The sequence below is a fragment of the Pantherophis guttatus genome, chromosome 2 (assembly GCF_059756535.1).
Source record: "Pantherophis guttatus breed Tessera chromosome 2, ASM5975653v1, whole genome shotgun sequence".
Taxonomy (NCBI): Eukaryota; Metazoa; Chordata; class Lepidosauria; order Squamata; family Colubridae; genus Pantherophis; species Pantherophis guttatus.
This window is the reverse complement of record NC_142064.1, coordinates 61,471,512-61,483,767: the sequence shown is the minus strand read 5'-3', so window position 1 is coordinate 61,483,767 and position 12,256 is coordinate 61,471,512. Positions and strand designations below refer to the sequence as shown.

Sequence of the window (12,256 nt, the reverse complement as noted above, 5' to 3'; positions counted from 1 at the left end):
AAACAACATGCTAGCATAATAAGCATTATACTCTAAAACTGACATGTCCAACCAGCAGCTTACAGGCTGCATAGGACCATGGACAGCTAGTAATGCAGCCCCACAAGATCATATTTTAACATTACATAGTAGAGCGACATATATCAACTAAATTATATATTTTATATGCAGCTCAAGACAATGCACTCAATGTATTACAGTCAATATGGTCCAGGCAAGTTCAAAGTTTGGACACTCCTGCTCTAAATTCTTCAGTGATCGAAGGAAATGCAGAAGTAAATTTAAATTAACAAGTTCAGATTCACAGAATTCTACTATATGGCAGGACTTAGTTTTGGAGTTCTGATTTTTTTTTTTTACAACATGATCCTCTTAACACAAAAGCATATTCTGGATGATTTCCAGAAGTAAGATATAAGATAGACGTAAGGTAAGATCACCTTTATTGTCATTTTTTTTGGTGAGCACACTGGCTGACATTAAAAATGAAATTCTGTTGCCTGCTCTCAAAAGAAAGTATGCATTTACCCATACACATACATAGCACACATATACAGTATATGTATATATGTATATATATATGTGTGTCAGGGGTGGGTTCTACTTACCTTTACTACTGGTTTGCAGTGGGGCCGTGTGCGCACACTCGCTTCGCTCACTCGTGAACGCTCTCTTCTGCGTAAGCATGTTTTGATGACGTCGGGGTCGGTGGGCAGAGCCTCCCCAAGCATTGCTTATATCAGGGATGGGTTTCACTTACCTTTACCACTGCTTCACCATGCACATGCACGCTCTCTTCGCGCATGTGCTGTCAGCGCATATGCCCAGCCTTCCACGCATGCACTTTGCTCATTTGCGTGCCTTCCATGCATGCGCCCAGCCTCGAAAATGGCTTAAATTGTATGACTTTGAGCCGGGGCGATGGGCTATTGATCTCCGCTACTGGTTCGAGCAAACCAGTCCAAACCAGCTGAATACCACTTCTGGTTTATATGCTATGTCCTGGTTGGAGGAACTATGGTGCAAACTGATTTATGTATTCAACATATGCACTGATTATAATGTTTAACATATTATAGTTGTTCATGTTTATGTATCAGAGAATTGTCAGGAAGAAGATGGGATAGAATTTCTCTAGCTACCATCCAAACATGAAGGCATTAGCTACCATCCAAACATGAAAGCATCAGTAGTTCTGGCCAAAGAATTATAACTTTAGAACTACCTTGAATGGACTACCGATGAGGTAGCCATTTTCTTATTTTGAAGAAATTCCTAAATCATCTACAGAAAATATAAAAAAGTTTATCTGATGTAGCTTCATCTGATTTCTTTTCATTTAATTTAAACTTTGTAAAAAGTAGCAACTCATCCATTTTTCCTTTTTGTTCAAAGACTAATTATCAGTTTTAATCTTTTGCTCTATCTAAAGGCAAGGCTGTCTCTTCCAATAAGTTTTCAAGAGTTCTAAATTTAAGCTTAATTGAATGAAAAAGGGTTGCATAATCTTCCAGGACATTTGTCTCTTAGAAACCTTCATCATTTTAGCAGAAACACAAGTTACTATGGAAAGTCTTATGGGAGTACTTTGCTTGTTATTCCCTGGTTTCCTGTAGTATTTTTCTGCAATTTGAATGAAATTGGCATTCATCATACTCATGTCACTAAGGGAAAAAAAAGAGAAATTCAGAAGATGCAAAAGCAAGGAAGTTATAATGACTGATAACATTTTAGACTCTTTTGATTACTTCTCAATTGGCACCAAAGTCAGCCAAGAACAACAGGAGGTTAACTGTGAAACCAGTAATGACAGAGAGAGTGTTTAAATGTTTGATATTTCATACCATCCTCTGTGGCATAACATTTTTGATTTGATTTGCGTTCCTGTAATTTAAAACTAAATTAAGGTTATACATAAACAAATTAAAATATTTGTATTTTATTGGTAATCATTTCATTCTTTGTACACTGGAAGGCTGATAAACATTATTTATTTAGTTAGTTGATATTATGGTTTGTTCCACAGTATGCCAGATGTTTAGATTGATTTTTGCTATTTTTATCCACCTATCCAGTCCTTCCCAAAGACCTGGGCTAGACCGATATTGTTCTTTGATGGTGTTATAAGTATTGTTGCAAGATATAAACTGTTCTGAGTAAAGCTACTTTTTTGACTGATGGTGATGTTTATTATTTAAGCATCTTATATTTATATTTATTTATTTATTCTGTTGATTTTTATGCCTTTGTTGTGATTTTGGGTGTAAACAATTACAATTATGTTTTTTTTTTTAATTCTCCTAGACATCCGAATATCTTATGGTCAAGAGTGAATCATATTTTAGCTTTTTATCTGCTGATGTACCTGTATTTGAAAAAAAAATACTATGGGATCAATAATGTTGTTTTTATTTCTATTCAGAAATACAATGTGTTGAGTTCAAAAGGTTTCACATAAGAATATCCCTATTCCAGACATTACCGTAACTTATAATATTTATCAATTAATTTAACTGAATAGGCCTTAATTGTCAACCTCTCTCTCCCCCTTCGTTTCCCATCCTCCAGCTTGGTATTTTTGTAGGAGAGATCCAATTGGTATAATAGGAAAGAAGCTGGACTAGGACTGGAGATACCCAATTTCTTATCCTTCCTAAGGCCCAGAAGATGGCTTGGTGACTTTAGGTCAATCGCTTACTAGCAATTTTTTCCCGGGACATCAAAACATCTTTCAGTAATCTGCAGTTGACCAACATGATGGATTATACTCTATAACATTCAATGAAAGTCTTCATGTGGCAATGGATTGGTTAGGAGATGCAGATGCAGATGGAGAGAGGGGGGGAGGGACGGAGGGAGAGAGAGAGAGACAAAGACAGAGAGAATTATGTTTATCTGACACAAGGTTGTAGGCAAGCTAACAAGTGCAACATAAATACAACACCTTAGATTCTGATTGTTAAAATGGAAAGCAATTTGCAGTTGAAGTAACTGTAGCCTTTTTTCTGCATATTCTTTAAACAAGATATTCTAATTGACTTCATTTTCTTATTTTAATAAAGTTTTTGCTACTGTGACTTTCTAATTATATTTCTTAGCTGAAAAATATTCATGCATTCCTGTTTTATGCAACAATAGATACATCGGGGTTAGTCCACAAACTGTCTGAATTTATAAATCATCTTAATGCTGAGTAAAGAATTACTTTGATTGTTTACTTATATAATCTGGAAAGTTCCTGGTATAAGAAGGAAGTGCAGCTGAAGGTAATATTGGTTTGACTGGCATCTATTCATTTTCTTAAAAAAAACAAACAATATTCTGAAATGTTGGATGTAAGACTGAATAAGCCCAACAACAAAAGCCAAACTGGGAACAACCCATTTTTGCATGTATACAGTGAGCATCAGTTGTGATCACTTGTTTAATTTTTAGTGTATATTTCGGGGTAATCACTATGTGCACTTCTCCATGCAGTGCATATTTAAATATCTAGATGTGCTATTAATCTAGGAGATTAATATTCTTTTGCTCTAATTCTAGGTCTTATTTCACTTGTAGAAATAAGTTGAAGCTTTGCCATAGCAAACTGAATTTGTCAGATTTCAAATCCAAGGATGTTGCAACATAACCTTATGCTTAGGGTTCAAAGATTGAAAGTTGAAAGGTCATTCACAGCAGTTGCTTTATAATCTTCTGAATATAGTAGGCCACTGTTATTTATAAAGCAATTTTGCTAGATATTGTTTTTGATGAGCAAATATTTCTATAATCTTTACAATGAAATGTTGAATGTTGTTGAGAAATGTTATTTCTCTCCCATCAAAAACACTGCCAAGGCTACATTATAATGCCCCCATCCCCGCTTCTTAATACTATAATTTTTATTGAGTTTTCAAAAAGTACTTATGATACCATTTGGAAACGAAACATAACGATTCCATTCTAAACTTTTCTAAAAGGCCGAATACATTAAAAAAGCTAAATAATGCAGACTCTGGAAAAAAAAGGCTAAAGATGAAAATAAAGAACTGATTATTGTACACTTTAGGCCTATTCTGCAGCTGCCGTTGGAGCAGTTGTAAGAATTTTCAAGAGTTTCATATTCTATATATTAGCACAGTGTTACTCTGAAAGTTTGTTGCTGCCTTTTCCTTGGATTAACATAAAAGAAGATGACATTGATCATTAAATCCATGCACTAGGAAATATTTACTATAATTTTCCAAATGATCAAGAAATACGTTATTTGTATTCACCAACTGTTTGGTATATGCAAATCTTTCCCTACACTGTACAGTGCCATTCTATCCATATGTTCCTATTTATGTTCCTTGGCAACAGGGTACAACTTTCATAATTGTGAAAGGGTTTTATGAAAAGCCTATACTTCTTTTATGCTGTCTATAAACTGAGAAAATTAAGAATGAATATCATGGAAATATACATAACGTTTTTAAAAATATAATAATGAAAACAGGAAACATTAGCACAATGTAATGTAGCACTATCTGGTATGTGTCACTAATCTTGAAAAAAAAGAATAAAATGGAAGAATGGGAGTAAAAAAAGGATAGGGTAGGATAGGGTTTTATTTTTTACACAAATGAACAAACAAACAAACGAACAAACACACAATGTATTTTTTCACAAATTTAAACAGTTTTTAATCATTTCAACTAAATTTACAATTTATATATTCCGTTTTTGCCATAATATTTATTCTCTCTATTTTTTATTACCCTTCATCCTAACCTCTACTCTTAACCAAATTCAATTTTTCCCAAGAAAGGATAGTTAAGGGAAAGTATTTCAATGTTAAGTTGGGCTAAGGATTAGTATATGTATTGTGGATTCTCCAATCATTATAGATAAAGGTAGTCCTCGACATACAACAGTCCATTTAGTGACCGTTCAAAGTTACAACAGCACTGAAAAAAGTGACTTATGTTCACTTTTCATGGCTGTTGCAGCATCCCCATGGTCACGTGATCAAAATTCAGATGCTTCTCAACTGACTCATATTTATGACGGTTGCAGTGTTCTGAGGTCATGAGATCCCCTTTTGGGACCTTTCTGACAAACCAAGTCAATGGGGAAGCCAGATTCACTTAACAACCGTGTTGCTAACTTAACAACTGCAATGGTTCACTTAACAACTGTGGCAAGAAAGGTCATAAAATGGGACAAAACTTATTTAACAAATGTCTCACTTAACAACAGAAATGTTGGGCTCAATTGTGGTCATCAGTAAAAGATTACCTGTAATAGGTGCATTTAGACTTTTGATGTTGGGGATGCTTTCATAAGAATGCTCCAAAGGAAGATGGACTTTCATTTGAACATTGCCATAGTGGGGATGGCCAACCCCCAAAATCTTGTTTATTCCAATATTCCCTTACTTTCCAGAATGCTCCCTAGTTACTCCCTCCCAGTATATTTTTATCTTTTTCTGGGCATACAGCCGAGGTGGGTTTTAACCAGTTCTGAAGAACTGGTAGTGGAAATTTTGAGTAGTTTGGAGAACTGGTAAAAACCACCTCTGGCTGGCCTTACCCCCATCTATTCTCTGCCTCCTGAGTCCCAGCTGATTGGGAGAAAATGGAGATTTTGCAGTAACCTTCTCCTGGAGTGGGGAGGGAATGGAGATTTTACCATATCCTTCCCCTGCCACGCCCACCAAGCCATGCCCACCAAGCCACACCCACAGAACCAGTAGTAAAAAATTTTGAATCCCACCACTGGCATACAGAAATACCTGTGAATAATGGTCCTGACTGCAGAAAGTCACACATTTATGGGAATCTTTTTAAAAGATGAAATATGAGGCAAATAGCTCAGTAGGCTTTAAGGGAGAAGTTGATAGGCACTCTGATGTGCACAAGCAATAGCATAGAAATCCCCAAAACTCTGAGATTGTATCGGAGACTTCAGAGAAACTGTGGTGTTTGAAGATTCTCTTTCTATGGTTTGTTGAAAGTAGGCATGATGGCATGTGGTAGTCATTTGTTCCATGACCATAGGAAAATTATGTGTGTTTTTTTAATAATCTGGGAAGAATTGCAGAAGTTGATATTGGGCAATTTCAATAGGAATCATACATGGTTTGAATTTAGTTGTCTAATAGTTTTGGTACCTCCCAAATGTCCCAATGCACTTCTTTGCTCAAAACGTATCAAATGTATTTTTAAACTTTATTTTACAAGTAGCGTAGTTTACATGCTGTTTTAAAGCAGCCCTCAATTTAATGCTCTTTTAAAAGGGAAGACTCTGGTAAACGCAAAAGTCAGATAGAAGTGACCGAAGCGTGAAAATGCACAAATGAAGACTGGAAATAGTCTGCCTGTTGCTAACGCACAGCCATCACCTTCAAATGGCACTGTGCTTTGCAATTGTAATGTATAAGCGGCATGGCCTTGAGACTAGAATATCTATCGCAGTGTGGCCTTAATGCTGTAACAATAGCAGCAAGATGGCCTTGAAAATGGAACATTCATACTATGACACACATTAATTGACACTGTGCAAGAAAGGTTTCTTTTTTTTTAATCATCAGCTTTGTTACACCTTTAGTCTTTTTTTTACAGCCTTCCTTTGAAAGGACTAATGAAAAAAGATCAGGCAATGCTTATCAGTGCAAGGTAATTCTGAAGATACCATTTTTTAGAATCCTTTCATGCAGAAATGATATTGGATGCTTTATTATTGATGCGATCTTTATTATTTAGTTGCTTTTGCAGATGTATGAAAGTCGGTCTTGTAACCAGTTGAATCCTATTTCCTAGGATATTGTTCTTTTAGATACATAAGAACAAATGGCTAAATAAGTTTGCTTTTAAAACGTTATGAAATATTAACCGAAACATAAAATTAGATGGGAGAGTAAGATTGAACTTTTTACTCTTTTTTTATCAAAGTACCTGGCATATTAACACTAAGGAGATTATGCAATTAACTGACAACACTCAATATTTTAAAGGGACTTTCAAAGGTTAAATGATTTATTAAAATCAATATAAACTTTCTCACTATTCCCTTAAGTGATATCATTGACACTTACTCTTTCCTACAAATTGGTTGCAATATACAGAATTAGCAGGGTAGGCTTGATAAAAGATTGGGCGGAGAGCCGAAAGCACTAAATTCAAATCCTTCCTTAGTCTGCTTCTCTGTCACCTTCTTAACTTTCAAATTTATTCATAAAAGCTTATGGAAAATAAAATTAATATAATTTGCCAAATGATGATGACCTAATATATCCAATTATTATTGTTTAAGCTTTTTCAGAAGTTTGAACTTGTGGTATTTTGTTTAATTTAAATGTATCATTTCAGTTGTATTATTCAATACAAACTGACATTAAAAGTAAGCTAAAGTATTTTTAGGTCCCCACAGTTACTCCTCTCATAAAAAGATAAAGGTTCCCCTTGCATATATGTGCTAGTGGTTCCCGACTCTAGGGGGTGGTGCTCATCTCTGTTTTAAAGCCAAAGAGCCAGCGCTCTCCGAAGATGTGTCCATGGTCATGTGGCCAGCATGACTAAATGCCAAAGGCGCATGGAACGCTGTTACCTTCCCACCAAAGTTGGACCCTATTTTTCTACTTGCATTTTTTATGTGCTTTCAAACTGCTAGGTTGGCAGAAGCTAGGACAAGTAACAGGAGCTCACTCCATTACGTGGCACTAGGGATTTGAGCCGCTGAACTGCTGACCTTTTGATTGACAAGCTCAGCTTCTTAGCCACTGAGTCACTATTCTCATAGGTTTAGTTTATTCAGGTGACTCTTGTTTTAGCTAACCTTGTGCATCCTCCAAGGCTGGTACCTGTCTCTCAGTCCTTTAGATTATGATCTCTCTGAATATAAATAATTATGTTGATAAGGTTAATGTCTTTTGTTCTGGGTTTTTAAGTTGTTTTCATTTTTAAAATAGGTAGTTGAGGGTTGTTTTTTTTTTTTGTTTTTTTGGGGGGGTTGTTAAAAGCTAGGTTGCATTTGGCATCTGCATTTTATCAATAAAAAATATTAGTCATTTTATAATAAAATGGTAATTTTATATGGTAATATATAATATTATTGTTTACTGCTTGTGAACTAGGGAGCCAACAGCCAAAGCCCACACCTCTTTTGTATAACAAGGAAAACTATCCTGTGCCATACTTTTTAAATATTTTTTGTTTTTCTTAAAAATAATGCACATTGTATCCTTTATTCTCCTCCATATATAATTTGTATGACACAAAATATCAGAATGAAAGTTTCATCGTCTCTTGAATTTATTATTATTGGGTTCATCTTTCTCCTCATTAAAGGCTGATAACAGGATCTCGATGTGAGAAGTTATTCTATTAACCTTTAAGTGTCATACAAATTGTGTAGATGTTGATTTTCTTTTTCACAGCATTCGAGCCTTTTTTGCATATAATTTACATCTCAAGTCAAATCATCTTAAAATAGCCCAGTGTATTATGCAGATAAATCTTTATTGCATAATTAATAGATTGATTGATGCTCATACCAAACTTCATTTTTATCCAGTGTTAGTACAAACTCATTTATTCAAATGGGAGACATAACAAACATTCACTTGTTTTTAATTTAAATATGGAAACAGACCCATCAGATACCATTGGGAGAATGCATGACATCAGGGTAATAACGAGTTTCTTCCTATGAAGAAATTGGAAATATTATTAGGAGGATACTAACTTTATTGTGCAGTCAACTGAAAAGCTAAATAAATTTATTTTCTCTCGTGTTTAGAGGCTAAAAATAACAGATGTCTCCTCAAGAGTAGCTGACAAGCAATGCATGAAAATATTGCTCCATAAGTGAAGCATTATATCCACTAACTTGCATTCACCACCACTGAGAAAGCTCTGTCCAATTTTCTTTGAGTTGAAAACATCTCTGGTTCCTTAAAAAATGAAAAGCATACTGAATGAAAAGAAAAAAAATGTAACCCAAAGAGAGATAGTTAATGGCATGCAATCCCAAACTGTGCTTACTTTTCCCACCTTACATGACTGTATATGTACAGGCAGTCCTTGACTTACAACAGTTCACTTAGTGATCATTCAAAGGTACAACCAGTGGTGGGTTGCCCCTGGTTTGCACCAGTTCTATAGAATCGGTAGTAAAACCGGTGGGAAGCTCCACCCACCAACCCTGACGTCATGAAAACGCTTCTGCGCTTGCGCAGAAAATTCTCTGCTTGTGCAGAAGACTGTGTGTGCGTGCAAGCGAAGCAAGTGCATGCAGGCGGCCCCGCTGTGAACCGGTAGTAAAGTAGAACCCACCCCTGGGTACAACGGCAATGAAAAAAGTATCTTTTGACCGTTTTTCATAGTTACGACCTATGCAGCATTCCCATGATCATGGGATCAAATTTCAGATTCTTGGCAATTGGTTCATACTTATGACTGTTGCTGTGTCTCAATAACATAAGAGCCCTTTTGGGGACCTTTCTGACAAGCCAAGTCAATGGGGAAGCCAGATTCACTTAATAACCAGGTTACTAACTTATCATCTGCAGTGTTTCACTTAACAACTCTGGCAAGAAAGGTCATAAAATGGGGCAAAACTCACTTAACAAATGTCTCATTTAACAACATAAATTTTGGGCTCAGTTGTGGTCGTAAGTCAAGGACGACCTCTATATATTTCTTTCCATCCTTCTATTTGTTCGATGTAGCCCTATAAACTAGATAGATGAGGTGCAGTTAGTCATAACAATCAAATATCAGGTTCCCTTTATCTAAATGTTGGATTTTCTCAAGTTAATGGTTTCAAGTTCTAGAAATAATTGATTTTTTTTTAATTAAAACTAAGAAGAACAGTTTTTATATATTAAGCCTGTGCAATGCTTCAGACTTGATTCAAAAGAGATGCTATGGAATGTAGGAAGCATGACTTTAGGTCCTGTTCATTGCTCATTAAAGCAACTGTATATGTTTCCAAGATAGTACAGGATGAATAACAGTTTCTTTGCAAATTTATGGGAAAGATGTAGTTGCTTTAATCTATTCTTCTATCTATTCCAAAGCACAGCTTACAAACAGAATTTGAAGTACGGCTACATATTACTATTCAGGTGTTTAAAAGGGCAACCTGAAGATGAAATTGTAAAATACCTTCAGATGCATTTTTCAGGTTAACAGTTTTTATTCTTAATCACATTTCAATGCCATACAACAGTGATTCACAATGTGAGCAGATTGGAGAATAAGATCTTTCTTGAGCATTTTAAAGTGCAAAGGTCTTATTCACATAGGCTAGCGTGGGTTTACAAATCAAGAGTTTTTGCACATACAACCTGCACTGATCTTTCACCTCAACCTGCAATGCTTAAGTATATGAGCCGTGTCTTTCAGTTTTTATTTGCAATAGCACCCAAAGCGTTAAGAATAGGTTGTCTTCAAAGTAGTGCTCTCAGCTCCTAGATGATCCAAACACTCTAAAAGAATATTTTATTGAGAACTTTAAGAATATCAGCAAAAGTTCACTCTTACCCTCTCTCTCCAGTATGGTGACATTTTGGAAGAGATCTGACATTGTCTCTTGCTAGAGCTGAGAGTGAGTGACCCAAAGTTATCTACCTAGCTTTATACAGGATTAGAATTCAGCATCTAGTGCCTTTAAGCATTTCAGTGAAGTGGTTCTCAAACTGTTGCTTAGAAGACCTCTTACTTGGATGTTTGCTGTGGGATTGCCTCCCCCTTCTCCCAAAAGAACACTGTCATTTCTTATTCTACCTGTACGCATGTGTGACAATGGAGTTTTCTTACCTTATTTTCTCCTTGCTCAGCTCTCCTCTTTATGTTCATCAGAAAACACCAGCAGATGTTCTTGGTGTTTTGCTTCAGGGTTAAGAACAAGTTTAGAACATTCATAATTCAAAATTGGCAATCATTTTTATTTCCCTTTTCAATCACGGAGCCAAGAAGAGACAACAATCCACTTGAGGCATATAATCACAAACACAAAAGTGAATTTCATGAGAGATACTGCTGAATAAATATTCTTTGGAGATTGTGTCCAGAAAATCTATCACTGTATGAAAATATCTACATTGTCCAGGTACAAGGCAAACTTGGTTGGACTTCTGACATGACTAACCTGTTTATTTATAGAAGTCAAAGTAAACTTGAAGACCTCCAAAATGAAGAAGTTAAAGGACTTTGATACAATAAAAATTGTGTTGGCAATCAGTGGAAGTTCAGTGGAACAAGTTGATTTAAGGTGAAGCAAGTGATCCTGAGTGTGTATAGATGTAGGAAATTGATTTGTTCAGCTACACTTCACTTTGTTTATCCTTCTACTTGTAGACAAAAATACATATAAAGAGTAACAAAGTAAAGAAAATACTAAATGCAAACACAAATACAAATACTGTAATATATTTCAGAACATTTTAAAGCGAGACAGTTATTTATGATGAAGTCACAGTTCCTAGAAACAACATTCCATTTCTCAGTTTAAAAGCATTAAAAAATACTGTGTCTCTGTGTCTGGGCCTGTATGCTTATATTCATTTGACTTATTTCAACTTGTCCCTAGTTCTGCAGTCACAGAAGGCACTGGCTTTAACATTATTTTGTATTGTCTCAGGTCTCTTGCAAAGAATTGAGCAGAAGTAATATGGAAGAAGGAAGGAAAGTAATAGAATCACCGGCATTTGGTCCAATTGACCTCTTCCAATGATGAATTACTTCATTTTGGAAAATAGGGAAGGATATTCCTGCATTCTTATATTCCTGCAGCTCTTGCATTCTTCACACAACCATCTTTAGAGGTTTGGTGCACCTTTGGAACAAATTTTTGAAACAAATTGGGTGTAGATCTTGTGGAGAGAAAGGAAGTCTCACTGGTTCATACAACATTGGGTTTTATTTCTACAAATTAAATTTAGAAAAAAACACTTAAAGAAGAACAGAATCTGTATTATTAGGTTCAAGCATGCCCAGGAATGTTCTTACATTATTAATTCATTGAACTGTTATTTTATTTATAATTATTTTTCTTGCTTTATCACCTATAGCCGCAATACAACTTGCATCACAAATTAAAAATAAAACTATATAATAGCATCAAAGCAAACAATAAAGAAAACATGTGTAGCATGCTAAATCTAACTAGCATCAACAAGAAAAAAAGCCTTACATTTAAAATGTCAAAATAACAAAAGGCAGTAAGCAAGTTTCCAAACTTTAAAAGTTATTAAATATACTTGATGGATTGCACCTAAAGCAGCTTT

The 12,256-nt window shown here is 35.3% G+C and overlaps 1 long non-coding RNA gene across 1 annotated transcript; it reads right to left on the bottom strand.

The window, feature by feature from the left end:
- Nucleotides 1-8,464: 8,464 nt before the first annotated feature.
- On the bottom strand, nucleotides 8,465-11,795 carry LOC117661956 (uncharacterized). The gene is made up of 3 exons (XR_004590182.3): nucleotides 11,672-11,795; nucleotides 10,788-10,859; nucleotides 8,465-8,917 (listed from the first exon to the last, which is right to left on the bottom strand). It is a non-coding gene; the product is annotated as an uncharacterized LOC117661956 (long non-coding RNA).
- Nucleotides 11,796-12,256: the final 461 nt, after the last annotated feature.